This window comes from Melanotaenia boesemani, chromosome 12 (assembly GCF_017639745.1).
Source record: "Melanotaenia boesemani isolate fMelBoe1 chromosome 12, fMelBoe1.pri, whole genome shotgun sequence".
Classification (NCBI taxonomy): domain Eukaryota; kingdom Metazoa; phylum Chordata; class Actinopteri; order Atheriniformes; family Melanotaeniidae; genus Melanotaenia; species Melanotaenia boesemani.
The window spans coordinates 2,130,086-2,149,682 of record NC_055693.1 but is presented as its reverse complement, the minus strand read 5'-3'; the positions used below and the strand labels follow the sequence as shown (position 1 = coordinate 2,149,682).

General features: G+C 41.6%; 1 protein-coding gene across 2 annotated transcripts in view; it reads right to left on the bottom strand.

The window, feature by feature from the left end:
• Positions 1–19,597, bottom strand: part of ahr1b (aryl hydrocarbon receptor 1b) — an 84,196-nt gene that overhangs the window by 46,306 nt on the left and 18,293 nt on the right. The gene's annotated exons all lie outside the window — the stretch shown is intronic.

The window sequence follows — 19,597 nt, the reverse complement described above, 5'->3', positions numbered from 1 at the left end:
GAGTCAGGTCTAGGTTCAGGTCTAGAGTCAGGTCTAGAGTCAAGTCTAGGTTCAGGTCTACAGTCAAGTCTAGAGTCAGGTCTAGAGTCAGGTCTAGGTTCAGGTCTACAGTCAAGTCTAGAGTCAGGTCTAGGTTCAGGTCTAGAGTCAGGTCTAGGTTCAGGTCTACAGTCAAGTCTAGAGTCAGGTCTAGGTTCAGGTCTAGAGTCAGGTCTAGGTTCAGGTCTACAGTCAAGTCTAGAGTCAGGTCTAGGTTCAGGTCTAGAGTCAGGTCTAGGTTCAGGTCTACAGTCAAGTCTAGAGTCAGGTCTAGGTTCAGAAGCAATGTTACATGGTGTTTTTTTGTTTCAGAATGAAGTTTTTAGATTTAAATAATTTGGAATTAAGTATCGTCCTTCATGTTTACAGTAATTCTGAATTGAGGTTTACATGGAAAACGTTTATTTAATTCCACTTTAGATCTGGGGGCTGGGAAGGGTTCTGATTGGACGGGGGGACGTCTACTGGAAGAAAATAAACACTTCCCGCTTTTCATTTCGTCTACAACATGGAAGACCACATCATAAGAACCATTTTAGCTCGGATTGTGATTCTAGCTGTGAAGCAGCAGCTCGACACCAGCATCCTGCTTGGTCGGCTGAGGAGAAGGGTGGTAGAGTACTGTATCGTCATGGTGACAGGACAAGGCAACGAGCATGCTCAGAACGACCGGAATTCATTTGAAGCGGAATGAACGTTTACATGACTGAGGAATTATTCAATTCTGATTTAAAATCAGAATAAACCAGCCACTTACTTTGGATTTAAGTTTAATCCAGAATGGTCATTTTCATTCGGAATCAGGTGCTTACAAGGTCATTTTAAAGAGGATTTCATTTTTATTCTGAATTAAAGAGAAATTAAAACTCTCAGGTAAACGTGGCCATTATCTGTCCAAAGAATGAGGTCAGCTGATACCTGAATATCCTGAATGAGCAGGTTATTCCATCTTCCCTGATGGCACAGTGCCAGGATTCATGGTGCTCATATTGTGTAAGAGTGGTTCAGGGAACAGGAGACATCATTTTCATACATGGATCGGCCACCATGGAGTCCAGACCTGAACTCCATTGAGGATCTTTGGATGTGCTGGAGGTCTGACTCTCCCATCATCAAGATCTTGGTAAAAATTTAATTGTCAGTCTGTCAGTTGCAGCTAATCCTGACAGACATGAAGTCAGGTGATGATCCGCACTGACGTCCTGAGAAAGAGAGCAGCGATCGGAGATGATTAATCTCTGACCCATGCTGGAACGCCGCGACCCGCGACGACCTCTGAACCCAAGGGTGACATACGATGCGATTGGATGACTGATTCTGGGTCAGATCTTTTGTTTCCTGCAAACGAGGTTAACAAGAGGTCATCGGGGAGGCGGTGCGGAGCTGGGAGGCTAACGGGTTTTGTGCTTGAAGCCTGATGGGGCTTGAATTTTACACGGGACACGGCTTTGGTCCAACACCCCTGACCTTATTCCCAAACAGACGTCTGGGATCAGCTTGATGTGAGGCCACGAGAATAATGCTGGACAACCTCGGCAATGGTGAGGAGATGATGTAGAATATTTACAGATTTTGGGAGCTGCTTACAGCTGGGAAACACAATCAGAAGCATGAATAACCGGATTAGCTCTTATCCTGCTGGATGTTCACAAGTCATGAAGACACAACATCCTGGAGACAAAACTCAAACAGCCATCAAAGACAACGATCGGCCGATGACCAGCGTCCAAGTTTCCGCTCGTTTTTGTTCATTATTTTCACGTCTACATCACGTTTCATGTCAGAGTTGCTTTGTATGTCTGATCTGTGCAGCTTCAGCTAAAAGATTATCAAAGTCACTGGGAAATAAGAATTTACAAAAGTGTTGAAAATTAAGCTACAAGTATAAAAAACACAAAAACTGGTACATTTTTCATTACATTTAGCTAAATACACAAAAGATAGTGATTCAAATGTAACGTTTCCCAGGGTCATCGGGTGTTTCAGATCAAAGCATCACACACCCTCACCTGGTTGATCGGGGTTGGCATAAAGGCCAACCAGAAGAAAGCAGAATTTATTACTAACAGAACTTTGTAGAAACAACACACAGATCATCATGTCCAGGTCTAAATAGAGGTCTCTTAGCAACATAGTGATCGTTTGTTAAGCAGACAGACTTTATATTCAGACTCGGCTCTGACAGCAGAGATAAAACTCTGATTGTGTTACTGCAGGAAGTTTACGTGACAGTGAACATGGCTGCAGCTGTTATCGATGCTCAGTCTGGGGATTGTTTTTATCCACTGATCCAAACATTTTGCCATCGCTCCCTGACAGGAAAGCTACGTTCAGGCTAACGTGCTCTCTGCACTTCTGCGTGTTGTGAACATTTCAGCTGCACGTCGGAGCTTTTCGCATCAGAAACCAGGTACGCAGCGGCATCATCAGAGTAATCCAGCCAGGAAAAGTGGGCCAACACAAAGCCTCATGGATGGCCAGAGGAAGACAAAGAGCAGATCTTATTATTAAGCTTCAGTGAGTGCGTGTGCACATAATGAAAAATTTAAATTCTCACAGCACTCACATACATGACTGTAACAGCCAGAGGCATTTCCGGTGAATTAAATAGAACAGCTTGACTTTCCCACACTAGCTTATCTTAGCATAACAGAGTAGCAAGGTTAGAAAATAAGGAAATGTCCTGATGTGACAGGTCGGCTTGCACATGACACCATCCTCTTCCTCCTCCTCTCACTGCTCTGTCCAATTCAATTCAACTCAGTTTCATGTTCTGTTGCAGCGTAATTCACCACAGGGTTGTTTACACGGTGCAGTCAAGAACCTTCAGTGTAACAGAGACACCCGATGCTCCCCCTGCAGCATTTCCACACGGCCGGGAGGGTAAATACATTTAAACCGAAAGGAAAACAAAACTGCAAACTCTGAAGGAGTCTGAGCTGCTGAGAGGAATTTCACTTAATTACAGTTAGACAACATCAATTATTTCAAATACACAAAACATCAAACATGTAGAGATTTTACAGAAGAGAAGAAATGTGAATCTAAACATGTTAAAGGTCAAACCCACAAAGCAGCACAGTTTATATCACTGCTAACTGATGCACTACGAAAAACTTCACAATGCCTAACTCATGACTTACAGAAGTCATACACCCACCATCCTCTTCATCAGCTCCACCTGTTCAACTCCCGGTTAACACAAACATCTAACCAGCCAATCACATGGCAGCATCTAGTCATGTAGACATGATGAAGACGACCTGCTGAAGTTCCAACTGAGCATCAGAATGAGGAAGAAAGAGGATTTAAGTGACTTTGAACGTGGCATGGTTGTTGGTCTGAGGTTTACTGGGATTTTAACCCACAACCACCTCTAGGGTTTCCAGAGATGGTCCGAAGAAGAGAAAATATCCAGAGCAGCAGTTGTCTGGACCAGGATGCAGCAGAAGACACACCGGGTGCCTCCTGCCAGCTAAGAACAGGAAACTGAGGCTACAATTCACACACACTCACCAACACTGGACAATAGAAGATGGAGAAACGTTGCTGGTCTGATGAGTCTCCATTTCAGCTCCACATTCAGATGCTCGGCTCAGAATCTGCTGGAAACATCATGAAAACATGGATCCATCCTGCCTCCCAGTCTGGCTTCAGGTATCAGACTCTCTCTACCTTCAGATCATCTTCAAACTTTCCTTCCAGATAAATCTTATAGCAGGTCTGTCTTGGTGACCCTGATCCATCATTTAGTCCTGCTGCTAGAGGCTGAGGCAGCTGGGGGACGTCCCATGATGCACTGGGCTCCTCTCTGCTGGGGGATGTCCCATGATGCACTGGATTCCTCTCTGTTCTTTTTACTCTCCGTGTAGAAATATCTGATATTGTTGTCATTCATTAGAACTGGATTAGAGTTCCTGCTTCTTTTATTTATTTAATTTTCTAACTTGCCAAGAGGAGCTTTGGGGGTATAAGACTCCTCTTGATAATATTTCATTTTCAGAGTTTATTTCAAACATGTTCTTTCATTTACAATATTTACATCTTCCCATTTCATGTCTGAAAAGGAGCAGGCAGAGGTATAAACTTACATGGCCCTACCCCATTTCTACAATACACTGACTCTCCAACTCTATTACAACTCAAATTTCGTACTTCACTTTTTTATTATTTCTTTATTCGTTTAAATTTATTGTTTTATCTTTTTTATTTTGAATTATGGAATTTATGTAATCTTGCTGTACCAGGGTGGAGAGGACAGAGTAATGAAGAGAAGTAAAAAGGAAAGTAGAAAACAGGAAGAGGAGACAAAAATCCAGCAGATAGAAGCAACGAGCTTCGATCCAACCTGACAGCAGACAAGCAGCTGCTACACCTGTATAGAAACACAGAGAATTTCCTACAGCTGTTACAGGTAAACTAAGCAGACAATCATCAGGAGCTCCTAAAAAATAACCAAGACAGCAACAACAACCAAAGTACCAGAAACACACACTTCCTCTTATCTTTTTTTTGTTTTTATTTCCCATGCACAAAGATATCAACTTTACAAATACAACGGAAATTCCATCCAACAGGGTGGTGTCAAATACAATGAAAGAAAATAACAACAAAAGGACATTTTTGGCTAATTTTAACACAGCTTCACTGGTTACTCTAACTCTAGTTGAGCTAGTTTCACTTTCAGGTTTAACCAGTACACAAAAAAAGATCAACTTCACAAATTCAACAAAAAATTCCATCAGGCAGGGTAATATCAAATACAAGAAAAGAAAACGACAACAACAACAAAAAAAGGGGTTATCTATTAAAGGAAAACAAAGCCCCCAAAAAACAGAATGGTAACTTAGGGCCTGTACTAATTACACAGGCTAAAATTAAACCCAAGTAGGGGTAACATCTTAAACAATCTAAAATATGTACAACATATTAACACAATAAAATAATAACGACAAAAGGGGGAAAAAAAATGGGGGGGGGGCTAATTTACAATAACTCAAATTCCATTGGTGCTTTCCATTTTAAATATCTCTCCTATTGGGTGGTAACGTCCTTATCCCTTGTCATGTATTCTTTTACCATATAAATTACTGACTTTATCACTGTTTCTTCGGGAATTCTAAATTTTTTGAAAACCCAGTTATTCCTCGATTTCCACAACCCGTCCTTTACATAATTTATTACCACCAACCAACGGTTCTGATGGAGGTTTTCCTTCCTGGTTTCGGTTCTGATGGAGGTTTTCCTTCCTGGTTTCGGTCCTGATGGAGGTTTTCCTTCCTGGTTCTGGTTCTGATGGAGGTTTTCCTTCCTGGTTTTGGTTCTGATGGAGGTTTTCCTTCCTGGTTTCGGTTCTGATGGAGGTTTTCCTTCCTGGTTTCGGTCCTGATGGAGGTTTTCCTTCCTGGTTCTGGTTCTGATGGAGGTTTTCCTTCCTGGTTTTGGTCCTGATGGAGGTTTTCCTTCCTGGTTTCGGTTCTGATGGAGGTTTTCCTTCCTGGTTCTGGTTCTGATGGAGGTTTTCCTTCCTGGTTTTGGTTCTGATGGATGTTTTCCTTCCTGGTTCTGGTTCTGATGGAGGTTTTCCTTCCTGGTTTTGGTTCTGATGGATGTTTTCCTTCCTGGTTCTGGTTCTGATGGAGGTTTTCCTTCCTTAGCTCAGTCATATTTATATGAACACAGTTATAAACTGGACTGAAGTGGATCATATGATGGATCTGCTTTTATAGGATTATAACTGAACTTTAAAAGTTCTTTGAGGTAACTGTTGTGAACTGGTGATGTATAAATAAAACTGTTTCAGTCATATTCATCCAGGTGTTTCCATGCATCCACACAACAGTGTCTCGTCTCAGGTGGACAACACCTCTGATTAAAATAAAAAAATTAAATAGAATTTTTAAAAAATGCTCAGAGTTTCACAGATTTTAGGAAAAAAAAAATCTTTTTCTTGGAGCAAACTGAGTGAAAATATAATGTAAGTTAAGCTAAGAGGGGTAAAAAGTGGAGAGGCATGCTGGAGGAGGCTTTCTTTTGGCTATGGCCAGTCACCCCCTCCAATTGTGGACATAGTGCAGAGTTTCCTTCCACTGGGCCCCATGGCAGCGCTTGCTTAACGTATCTGGCCGGACTTGACAGATCAAACCCGACAAACGAGCAGTGACCCTGAAAAGCACACAGTTCATCATGGTGCTGCAGGCTGCAGAAGGATTTCTTACTGCATGGTGTTGTTAGCAGAAGGTAGAAACACAGCTGTGACCGAGAGATTTATCAGAAGATTATATAATAAATGACGTCAAAGCAAATTCAGGGTCATGACTCTGCTTTGGCTGATTAAAGCGCTCAAATATTGAACCAACATATCTCCATGAATAATGTGTTTCCAACCTGAATAAAATTGTCCTCAGAACTGTGGTAGATACCAGCATGCAGAGGTTAAACTGTGCCGGTAGGTGAACCCTGGTACATAAGCTAGTGCTTCATCATGGCCAATAAATAATTAAAACAATGTTTTTAACAGCTGGATAAAAAAACTTCTTTCTGGTTCTTTTTCTGCTGTGACATGCTATCAAGAACTGAGAGGTTGTGCACTAAGCCTAAAAGTAAGATTACAATGCTGGTAAAAGCTGCTATGAAAATCACTGGAGTGGAAGGTTAGCCATCTTCACGATCCATCTATGATGCAATAGTAATAAAAACAAGCACATAGAACGACCCAACACACGTCTTCCATCCAGATTAGGAACTTTTTCATCAGTTTTACAAGCCAGTTGATGCAAAAGCAATCATTTGAAGTTGTAATTTGTCCCTTGATCCATATGTTACATCGACTGTTGATGAAAGTTCAGGGTGTACCCCAAGGTTCAGTCCTAGGACCAGTATAATTTTCTCCTTAATTTAACCAGATAAAAGACTCCAGCTCTAGTGATGTCTGAAAAAATGCATTTACTTGCATTTCAATTCAAAACAGTAGAAAAATTACATAGAAAATATCACCCAAAATAATTAGACCCAAAGTTACACGTTTTATTTTCAGTCAGGTCCTGGTGCAGAGAAGACCCATGCACGCATGGGGAAGGGGCCTGTGGACGGGAGAAGGGCCTGTTGGGGGGGGTTGTAGACGGGGGAGGGGCCTGTGGACAGGGGAGGGGGCTGCAGACGGGGGAGGGGCGTAAGCTCATTGAGAAGAAGTAAATGTGCTTCAAAAGTCTCCAATAACACCAGAAAAAGGTCTCTAGATGTGTCACTAGTTGCATTTTTGAAACAGAGTCACTGATGGGTCTGAAAACTCGTTAAATATAGCGCTAAAGAAGCTAAGTTAGCAACACCGATTAAGCCGAGCGCTAAGGTGTGTCTCAATTTAATCGGTGTACTGGAAATGGTGCACAGACAAATGTTCCGCGTTAATTGGAACACAAGCTGTGATTAAATGCATTAGTTATTTGTAATTGATTAATCGTCCCACCCACCACCCCATAAATAAAAAATGTATAAAATTGATTCATCAACACAAAAATAGATTTTGTATATATTACATATAAAATAAAATAAAAATCTATAATAAAATAAGGAATACATAAAAAATAATATATATATTTTTTGCGTTGCGTTGCATTAATCGCGCGTTAACGCAACGCTTAATTAACGCCGTTAATTTTTTTAATCGCTTGTTAATTTTTCTTTTGTTGCTGGCCGCTGGCTTTGATGACAGAAACATGGCGTCCATGTCTCTCTTCCCTGCTGCAGCGGTGCGTCTGACGTGATCGAGAGAGAGCGGGTTTATTAAAATAAAGAGATGTTTTCTGTCTGGAACAAAAAGAAGAAAAAAAGAACCGACGTTTCTCTTTGTCAAAATACATGCAGATGGACAGAACATCGTAATTTCTGGATGGGAAACTTTTTTATTATTATGTTTTTTAATAAATGCAGTTTTAATTTATGCAAGAGAGCAAAGGTAAGACATGCTTTCTGACTTTTACAAACATGCAGCATAAACCGGGTCTTCTTCTGCCTCTGGTTCGGTGAATCTTGGTCGTAGCGACATGAAACTTCCAGCTGTGGAATCTGTGAGATGTGAGCTTTCAGTAGAGGAGCCGTTTGTTCGTGTTCATGCCGTGGGGTGGACACGGGGAGACATAATTTGTGTTTACATATTTTTTGGACTTTGTGTAGCTGCTCTTTAAATAATTTGTTGTCTTAACTGTTTGTGTTGGTGATAGAAATGGTTTTACTGAGCTGGTAGCTGAGATTCTGGACTTTCTGTGGATACCACACATGTTTATAGTTACATCTACAGACCTGATGCTACACCCGGAAACCAGATGTTAACCCTTAACTCCCGGTAGCGGAGGCTGAAAATTAAAGTTTAGAGAATTTATATCCAGAAATGTGGATAATGAAGCAGTGAAGGTGCATGGATGGAAGTTATTGTGCATATTGTGAACATTTCTCTCTCCTCACCATCTAGAAGCTGTGAGATTCTCATCCTGCTTTCTGTCTGTTCACCTGATGCTGATATTCATCACATATTGTTCCTTCTGTGTTTAGAAGGAAGCAGCTTCACAGCTTTAAATTCATCCTGCTGACTTTTTACCTTTTAGTTAGTAAATCCTGAACATTTCATCCTTCTTTCTCATAAATATTTGATTTTATATATGAAGAAATATTTTAACTGTTGCTGTTTAAAGAGAAAACTGCTGCTAAACCTGTTTATGTGTTTAGTGCAGGGGTCTGCAGCCTTTCCAATCCAAAGAGCCATTTTCCCTCAGCCAGCTAAATAAAACTACTTTAGAGATGCAAATGTTACGAGACTTTTCAAAAAGGCAAGTTAATATATATTTTAATGAAGAACCACCATAGGATGTTTGTTATTTTTGAAGAACCACATTTTTATTTCCATTTTTAAGGTTTTAAAATAAAGAAAAAGTTAAAACCTTTATAAAAAAAAAAAGAGGATAGACAGACTTTCTGCTAAGGAATGTAGATATTTGTGGAAAATGATGTAAAAGAAATGAAAAAAAATATTTTAGCCACGTATTTAGAGGCATTGTGGAAGGTCCAGAGAGACACTTGCAGCTCCAGAGTTGCAGGTTGGAGACCCCTTACTGCATTTTCTTTTTATAGCTGTAGGCCTTTTTTTTAAAGGAAAGAGACATTTTGCGCGTAACGATGCGATTAATCGCGATTAATTGCATGACATGCTGCGATTAATCGCAACACTTACAAATTTTAATCGTTGCCCAGCACTAATATTTTTTTAAAATAACAAAAGTTAAAAAAGAAAAATAAGAAATAACATGAAAATTATTCAAATAGGTAAATGTCTAATTTATTTGCACTAAAACAACAGAGAAATTTTTCAGTTTTAAATTCATAGGCTTTTATTCATCATTATTTACTGCTTTGTGGAACTGACCCTGGGTTTGATGTGGTCTACATGCAAACAATACATCAATAAATAAAATGGGTCTTTTTGCAAACATCAGAAACTGTGTGTTAATGAATCTGCAGTAAAATAATTCAGTCCAGATCTAAACATGTCAAGTTATGTATTTGTCTGCAGGACCTGGTCTAATGTGGTCCAAGTCCCCCCCAAAAGCATTGGAACCGTCCTTTATCACCGTCAGTCCGACTTCTTTTCGTCATCCAGCTTCAGGGTTTAAAAAACTAAACAGTCTGATGTTACTGGTCGTATTCACAGATGGCAAAACATTTCTGTCTCACACATGATCACAATCCTCCTCCATCCCGATGAGCACACACCGGTGAGCACACTCTGAGTGTGATGGAAAATATGTGGTTTATATATCTGATAAAATCCAGCTTCACAAACTTCCCACTAGTTCAGCCGACACCACCCCGGTTTCGATTGTTCTCATTACAGTCGAGGGCAACTGAGGCCTCGCTCAGTGTTAGCAATGCAGCTAGTCAGTAGCATGAAGCCACACATGGAACAAGGCAAATTTATTTGTACAGCACATTTCATGTACAAGACAATTCAAAGTGCTTTACATAAAACATTTCAGCAGGGTGCAGAAAGCAATACAAGTGCAATAATAATAATAATAAAAAAAAAGATTAAAAGAAATGCAATTAATGAAATAAAAACAGAACGAAGATGCTAAAATAAAATAGATAAAATGCAAGAATAAAATTTCAGTGTGGGGAAAGACAATATTAAATGATTCCAGCTTAAAAGAACCAGATGTAGATTTTGACTTTTAAATAAAAACTAGTTCCATGCAGCAGAGAACAGGTGGATCTAAATAAACTGTGTTTCAGCTGATCTGAGGCTTTCTGGGAGTTTGTTCCAGACATGTGGAGCATAGAAGTTGAATGCAGCTTCTCCATGTCTGGTTCTGACTTTGGAACTGATAAGAAACTGGATCCAGATGACCTGAGGGTTCTGGTAGGTTCATACTGGGTCAAGAGGTCTCTGATGTATGTTGGTCCTAAACCATTCAGAGCTTTATAGACCAGCAGCAGAACTTTAAAGTCTATCCTCTGACGAACAGGCAGCCAGTGTAAAGACCTCAGAGCTGGACTGATGTGGTCCACTTTCTTGGTCTTAGTGAGGACTGGAGCAGCAGAGTTCTGGATCAGCTGCAGGTGTATAATTGATTTTTTAGGTAGAACCTGTAAAAACACTGTTACAATAATCAAGCCGACTAAAGATGAAAGCTGGACCAGTTTTTCCAGGTCCTGCTGAGACATCACATCTTTTACCCTTGATATGTTCTTAAGCTGATAGTAGGCTGATTTTGTAATTCCCTTAATGTGTTTCTCAAAGTCAAGGTCTGAGTCCATCACTACACCCAGATTTCTGGCCTGGTTGGTGGTTTTTAGGTGTATAGACTGAAGCTCTGTGGTGACCTTTAATCGTTTTTCTTTCGCTCCAAAAACCATCACCTCAGTTTAGTTTTTGTTTAACCGAAGAAAGTTCAGACACATCCAGTCATTAATCTCTTTAATGCATTTACTAAGAGCCTGTACGGGGCCTCGGTCTCCTGGTGACATTGTCATATATATCAGTGTGTCATCTGCGTAGCTATGGTAACTAATTTTGTTTTTCCTCATGACCTGTGCCAGTGGGATCATGTAGATGTTAAACAGAAAAGGCCCCAGGATGGAACCTTGGGGAACTCCACATGTAATTCCTGTCTGTTCAGATGTAAAATTACCTATTGACACAAAGTACTTTCTATTCTCTAATTCCAAAAGATTTAAACCAGAGTAGTGCAGTGCCAGAGAGGCCCACCCAGTTCTCCAGTCATTTAAGTAATATATTGTGGTCCACTGTCCCAAAAGCAGCACTGAGGTCCAGTAAGACTAAGATTGACATTTTTCCATCATCTGTATTCAAACATATGTCATTAATGACTTTGGTCAGAGCATCTTAGTGCTGTGGTGCTGTCTAAAACCTGACTGGAAGACATCGTAGTAGTTGTTTTGTGTTAAAAAGTTGTTTAGTTGATGAAAAACGGCTTTTTCAATTACCTTACTTAGAAAAGGAAGATTTGAGATCGGCCTGTAGTTGCTCATTTGTGTCTTGTCTAGATTGTCCCTTTTTAGCAGAGGTTTCATTACAGCTGTTTTTAAAAGTTCTGGGATGACGCTAGAAATTAAGAACAAGTTCACAATCTGTAACAGATCTGACACTCTCTTTTTCCATGCTTTACCAGTGTGGAATTTCTCCATGGAGACTTTTTCTTTCCAGAGACAACCTTCACCTTAACAGAAGCAATAGCATCCATAATATTTAGCATTTTAGCATTAAAACTAGCAACAAGCTCATTGGCTGAACCGCCTGACAGGGCAGGTGTTGAAGAGAAGACCTGGCTAAACATCCTAGTCGTGTTTTTAGTTATACAGCGGTTTGTGATCATCTCTGTAGAGACATTTGTGTGAACAGAAACTGTACACTCAAAGAAAACACAGTAATGATCAGACAGGCCCACATCACACACAGTAACCATGGAAACATCCAAAACCTTAGAAATCACCAAGTCTAGAGTGTGTCCTTTAATGTGTGTGGGCTCTGTTATATGCTGAGTCAGCCCAAAGTTCTCCGAACTGTTACCCAGATCTTCAGTGGCTTTGTCCTGAGGGTTGTCTACATGGATGTTAAAATCACCAACAATAATTACACAGTCAAAATCCAAACAGATTGTAGCAGCAGTTCACTAAACTCATCATAAAAGTCTGCGCAGTGCCCTGGTGGTCTATAGAAATTTAGATATTTTATAATAAGCTTTCAACTGAAGAGCCACGTATTCAAAAGAAGTAAAGCTTCCAAGAGATAACTGCTTCCACTGAAATGATTCATTAAATAAAACTGCAACCCCCCTCCTCTCCTGTTCAGTCTGACCTCACTGATAAAACTAAAGTTAGGAGGGGTTGACTCTATCAGAGTGGCTGCCTTGTTATCTTGGTTTAACCAAGTTTCTGTTAAAAACATAAAATCAAGGTTGTGCTCAGTTATAAAATCATTAATTAAAAATGTTTCCCTACTAATGACCTAACATTTAATAAAGCTAACTTGATGGGTTTGGAATTGTTTACCCTATGTTTGGGGGCACGCTGTGGCTCACAGGGTATGTTAATTCTACTTAGAAACCTTTTAGAAAGCAGCTCTCTGTGTTCTGACCGAGCTACTTTTCTTCTTCTGTTACCAAACAGTCCAGATATTTTTGAACCTTCTAATAAACAGGGATCCAGCTGGACCTGGGAAAAATCATGACTGCTGTTATCTACACAGCCTGGACCCTCCACACATCATACATCCGAAACATGAAGTTGGCCTGGTGGCAAAGGAGGGGCTGGGTGCCCCCCTTTAGCCGCTCTGGTGGGGGGGTTTATGGGGGACAAAAGCATAATGGGGCATGGCGTTAGTTTGGTCGCAATAGTGACCAGCTGGGAAGTGAAGTCCAGGAGGGGTGGGGAGGATGGGGAGAGGGAGGGTGACTTGGATGGAATATAATGAGATGAAGGGGGTGGGTCCTCGCTAAGAGCTTTGGGGCTTTCTTCGGGAGGGGGCTGAGGTGGTTTTTTCCTAAGGTTTCCTCTAGGCTGTGTCTTATCAGGTTGTTTTGGTCTCTCTTGTCTGTTGTCCTTGTCCGAGAGAACAGAGTGTCTGTTCAGAAAATAAAACAGGTTGGAGGCGAACAGCTTCACTCCTGACCTGTTCAGGCAGAATCCATCCATCTTAAAAAAGTGCCTACGGTCCCAGAAGAAGTTGAAGTTGTCTATGAAATGAACTGGATGTGTGGTACATACAGCCGGCAGCCATGTATTCAGACTAAACAGCCTACTGAATCTCTCCACTCCTCCTCTGATGGGAGGAAGAGGGCCACTGATGAATATCTGGGCACCCAGACAGCTGATCGTATCCAGCAGTTCAGTAAAATCCTGTTTCAGCACCTCAGATTGTTGTTTCACAACATCATTCGACCCCACATGCAGGATGAGGTTTTCCACAGTTGGGTGCACCGCCACAATTTGCGTAATTTTGCCTCTCACACCTGATACCATATCCTTGGGAAAGCACAGTATTTTTGTACGTTTTCCACACACATTTCTCACGTCTTTCACACCGAAGTCACAACAATCAGAGTCTGAGGCCCAGCCGTTTGCTTTTCTTGTCACCTTTTACTTTCTGAGTTGTTTTTTGGTCTAACCTTGGTGTGTAGGGAGATTTCATTCTGATCATCAGATGTAGATCCAGAATCCTGCAGCAGTGGAGCAAACCTGTTCTGTAGTTGCATGTCCGGTTGTTGTGGAGAGGATTTGTTAGTTTTCCTTCTGATAACTGGCCATGACTGTGTCTTGCTAATGAGAGGGGTTGAGGATGTGCTTGGTCTGGATGGTAGAGCAGGCCAGCCGGTCGCGTCGCTAATCTCAGCAGACTGGGCTCTGCCTGTTTCTCGTCCTCCCATTTCCCTGTGAGATGATTTACTCTTTGTCTTTGCACCAAGAGCATTCCAGGGAGGACTATCAGTGAAAGAGTTATTAACTCGTACATTGTCCTCCTTTTTCTTTCCAGCTAAGTTTGTGCTAATTAGCTGTGTGTTAGCACAATCTTGTCGGCTGTTTTTTATTAAAGGCAAGGTTGTTTCATTTCCACACAATCCATTCACTTCCACATTCACCTCGAGCTGTTGAATCTTTGTTTCCAGCGTGTTGATCCCCTGTAGAAGTTTGTGATAGTCATCTGTAGAGAAGGGAGGCATCTTGCAGCTAGTTAGCTTTAGCTCCTGAGTAACTGTAGATAAGGCTTCTGCTATTTGTAGGCCACGCTGATGTGACACTGACAAGATTGTAAGAGTCTTAAAAAATAGTAGTATCCAAAATACAGTACCGGTGATTAATAAGTATCCAGGAGCTGTTGCTCATAAGTTTCTTGATTAGAACTGATTAGAAAAATAAGAATATTGGCAGAAAAATGCAAGCAGAGGAGGAGAGCAAAGCAGCAAGCGTCGGCAGGGGACAGAAGCAGGAAACAACAACGTGAGCCGCCATAGACTCCACCTATGGCTGGAAAACCTTCTCATCACGCCGTCCAGGTCGCTCAGGATTTTCTCTAACGACACCAGTTTTCACAGTTTATAACAGAACCAGCAGAGAAGGAAGCCAGAGGAAAAACAAGAGTACAGACGAGTAAGCACAGACGAAGCTGCAAATACACTAAAGAACTATTTACTGGCATTAAATTGGGAACAGGTATATAATGAAAGTGACATCGATACTGCAAATGAAACTTTTTAAATAATATTCACATTATGTGATAAAATATTGTCCAATAAAACGATACTACAGAAAACATAAATATGGCTCAGGAAGGGATTACAAAATACCTGTAAAACGAAAAATACACTGGACAGAGAATTGATAAAAGAAAGGACTGAAGAGGCAGAAAATAAATATAAAAAATATGAAAATAGGTTAACCACTAAGGGCATGTAGGGAGGAATACTCTAGTAAAATATAATAAAAACAATATTAAAGGAATATGGGACATATTAAATACTATTAAAAATGGTTCTAAAGAACAGAGCTATCCTCAATATTTTATTGGTAAGAATATAAAAAAGGACAATATGGATGATGTGGCCAACAGCTGTGAAGTAGTAAAAAGGTCACTGAGAGGATTTTCCATCTGGAATGACGGGACGTTTCCTACCAACATGAAAACAGCTGAAGTTGCTCCTCTGTATAAAACTGGGCATCGATGCCACTAATTACAGGCCAGTTTCTCTACTTCAGATCAGACACATTGATAAAGATAAATGACTTTCTGTCAGTCAGTCTGAATTCAGAGCAAACGGTTCAACATCACGGGTATTAACAGAAACCAAATTCATGTTATTCAGCAATAAGAAAACACAAGAACAGACACGAGTACCTGGACATGGAAACAAGTAACAGATGATAAAACAAGCAGGAAGTCTCATATCAAACATGAACAAAGCAAACAGACCAGGAGCATTCGTGCTCTGAGCAAAACCCATTCTGGACCACAGACCCCTCTACATACTGGACCACAGACCCCTCTACATTCTGGACCACAGACCCCTCCACATTCTGGACCACAGACCCCTCTACCTTCTGGACCACAGACCCCTTTACATTCTGGACCACAGACCCCTCTACCTTGTGGACCACAGACCACTCTACATTCTGGACCACAGACCCCTCTATATACTGGACCACAGACCCCTCCACATACTGGACCACAGACCCCTCTACATTCTGAACCACAGACCCCTCTACCTTCTGGACCACAGACCACTCTACATTCTGGACCACAGACCCCTCTATATACAGGACCACAGACCCCTCCACATACTGGACCACAGACCCCTCCACATTCTGGACCACAGACCCCTCCACATTCTGGACCACAGACCCCTCTACCTTCTGGACCACAGACCCCTCTACATTCTGGACCACAGACCCCTCTACCTTGTGGACCACAGACCACTCTACATTCTGGACCACAGACCCCTCCACATACTGGACCACAGACCCCTCCACATTCTGGACCACAGACCCCTCTACCTTCTGGACCACAGACCCCTCTACATTCTGGACCACAGACCCCTCTACATTCTGGACCACAGACCCCTCTACATACTGGACCACAGACCCCACCACCTTCTGGACCACAGACCCCTCTACATTCTGGACCACAGACCCCTCCATATTCTGGACCACAGACCCCTCTATATACTGGACCACAGACCCCTCCACATACTGGACCACAGACCCCTCCACATTCTGAACCACAGACCCCTCTACATTCTGGACCACAGACCCCTCTACATACTGGACCACAGACCCCACCACCTTCTGGACCACAGACCCCTCTACATTCTGGACCACAGACCCCTCCATATTCTGGACCACAGACCCCTCTATATACTGGACCACAGACCCCTCCACATACTGGACCACAGACCCCTCCACATTCTGAACCACAGACCCCTCTACCTTCTGGACCACAGACCCCTCTATATTCTGGACCACAGACCCCTCTACATTCTGGACCACAGACCCCACCACCTTTTGGACCACAGACCCCTCTACATTCTGGACCACAGACCTCTCCATATTCTGGACCACAGACCCCTCCACATTCTGGACCACAGACCCCTCTACCTTCTGGACCACAGACCCCTCTACATTCTGGACCACAGACCCCTCTACCTTCTGGACCACAGACCCCTCCATATTCTGGACCACAGACCCCTCTACCTTCTGGACCACAGACCCCTCTACCTTCTGGACCACAGACACCTCTACCTTCTGGACCACAGTCTTTGGTCTGTGGAGGGGATTCACTGACCTGCTTCATTTTCAAACAGCACAGATCATGAACAAAGCAGCACACCGTCTACTTCCTGGAAATATTCAGAAATAGTTTGTTAACAGAGACAGGGTAGCAATCTGAGGGGGAGTTCACGTAGAACATGACAAAGTTTTAGTTTCTGATGTGGAGGGAGGCTCTGGAACAGTCTGGGTGTGGAGCTCCGGCATCAGCCAAGCATTACCAGTTTAAAACACCTGGTTGTCACCAGATACAGGGAGGAAGAAGGGCTTTAACACGCAGGTGTTCTCATAATGATTTATGTATTTATTTAATCTGTTTATTTTCTACTTCTTGTAAATGTGCGTAATGCTAATATGTATTCTGAGGAGACTGGAGTAAAAGAGAAGGGGCTAAATAAGCTTATGCTTCATGACTCCTTTTCAGACATGTTTTTATTTTTGCTCATATTATTATTTTTGTTTTGTTTTGACTATTGTTATTTGTTTTGTTTGTTTTCTTACATGTTCGAAATAAAGCAAAGTATTTAGAAAAAGTATATATATTTTTTAGTTGGCCAACAAACACAAAAACGTCTTCACCTCTGTGTTGGACCATGATGATGGTTTTTGAAACGTCATGATGCCAGTGTTATCCCCATTTGCGGCTTCAGGGTTTTAAAGATGGGGGGTCGGGAGTCGCTCTCATAACTGATCCCATGATGTCAAATTCTGGCCAACAGAGGCCTGCTGTCTCGACATGTCACAATTTCTGGCCCGGGTCTGGACCTTCTGAAGCTTGACAGAGTAGGTGCTAAAAGTCTGTCTACTCACTGACGGAATGCCTACATATCGGGAGGGGTGGTGTTGGGCTGGGCTCAGTAGGTATTAGTGGGAAAGAGCCGTTATCCTCCATCCCACCAACCAGTAGCCTACATTTACAGGTATTCACTAATGTCTCTGCACACATATGAGTGGTCTCGCATTGGTCTAAGCCGCAGCTCGATCTCCCAACCACACCGTTTCTATGGCCTTCTCAACTTCTGATTGGTCAGTAAATTATGTAACTGACAACATGCAGCAGTTAAGATAAAGTGAGACATTTTCATTTGACAAATTCTGCTCTCGGGTTTTCAGTCTCAGTGAAATGCAGCAAAATGCTGATTATTTTTCAGTTTTCACTTGTTTCTTCACTCATTCTTGACATTCTTGCATTTAAATCTGTCTCTCTGTCGCTCCCTGAACCTGGTCTGTACCACTACACTGTCTTCAGAGCATCTACCTACCCCCCTCTCTTCTTTAACATAATGGTATGATCCAAGTCTTCTACCATGTGATTGGCTGTGTGCAAACTAAAATCACTAATTCATCATCTACCAAAGCTTTTATTTACAGTATACCTACCCAGAGTATTAACAAACAACACTTTACCGGAGTTCAGTAAAAAAAATGAAAAGATTTTTCTGATTTGAACATGGAATAATCTGCTAAGACAGCCTCAAACTGAAGGCAAATATATGTTTTTATGAATTTATTCCATTAAAGCTTGACCCACTCAGAAATGGGAAGAAAATTCAAATGTTTTGAATCTAAACTCTTTATCTGGTCCTTTAACAAACTGTAAAAATATAATTAATTCATGCATATTTATCTTTTATTATAGTGTCATATGTCAACATTACTGCAGTGCAAAAGATGTCCACCAGGGGGCAGAAGACAAGTATCAGACTGTGTACAACAGGATTTTTAGCCTATGGTTTTAATTATTGAAGACAAGGAACAAAAAAGGACTGTATTATAATGATGCCAAATCTCACAGATTGTTGACAGACTGAAAACAACAGTGGTCCCAAAATAGAGCCTTGGGGCACACCCCTTAACACAGGAATGTAGAGGAAGACCCAGAAAACTGGACACGCTTAAATTGTGCTGACAAGTACTGAGATAAAAACTATTTTCAGATTAAAGGGGTAGTGCAACCAAAAATGTGTTTTTTGAGCTGTAAACACAGTATTGTTCTAACTTTCAAATGTAAGTCGCTTTGGATAAAAGAGTCTTCTAAATGACTGTAGAATAGAATAGAGAATAGAAGTATTACCTGTGACGATACATATACTGTTGATAAAATTTGTATTTTTTAAATTTATTTTAAAAATGAAATTTTTGTGGGGGTAAAAATGGCTCATAACGTCCTCTACAGGGTATAACCAGGTTATGGTTTTAGTGACATAAAGAGGTTATCTACATTACGAGAAAATTTTAAAACTCCACAGCCCCTCCCTCCAGATGCAGGTAGGCGGGGCTTCACCTTGCAGGCATAGAAAGCCACGCCCACCAACGCATATGAAGGGATGTGAACTTATCTGTTTTAGATCTGCTAGTTTCAGACTTCTGTTCTTTCACAGAGTTTCTGATGAAATATTCCTGCAATGGGACGGATTTGTGCTTCTGTGGGTGTAAAAGCAACACTGGACTTTATTCTTTACCTGTTGATCCTCTTCTGGCGACAGACAGCAGCTCAAATCGTAGCAGCAGCAACTTCCTGCAGCTCTTCCTGCAGCTGCCACAACCTGCCACGAGTCTCCACAGCTTTCCAGAGCTGCTGGAGCTGCTGACAGGCAGCTAACAGCTAACAGCTAACGGCTCACACTGATACGTTCAGGACCACCTGGTCCATGTGTAGCTGAGGAGATTCAGGAGGGAAAGTCTTCCACCTCAAAGATGCTCTGTGGTGTAGCTGCTTTGTGAGTCTCGC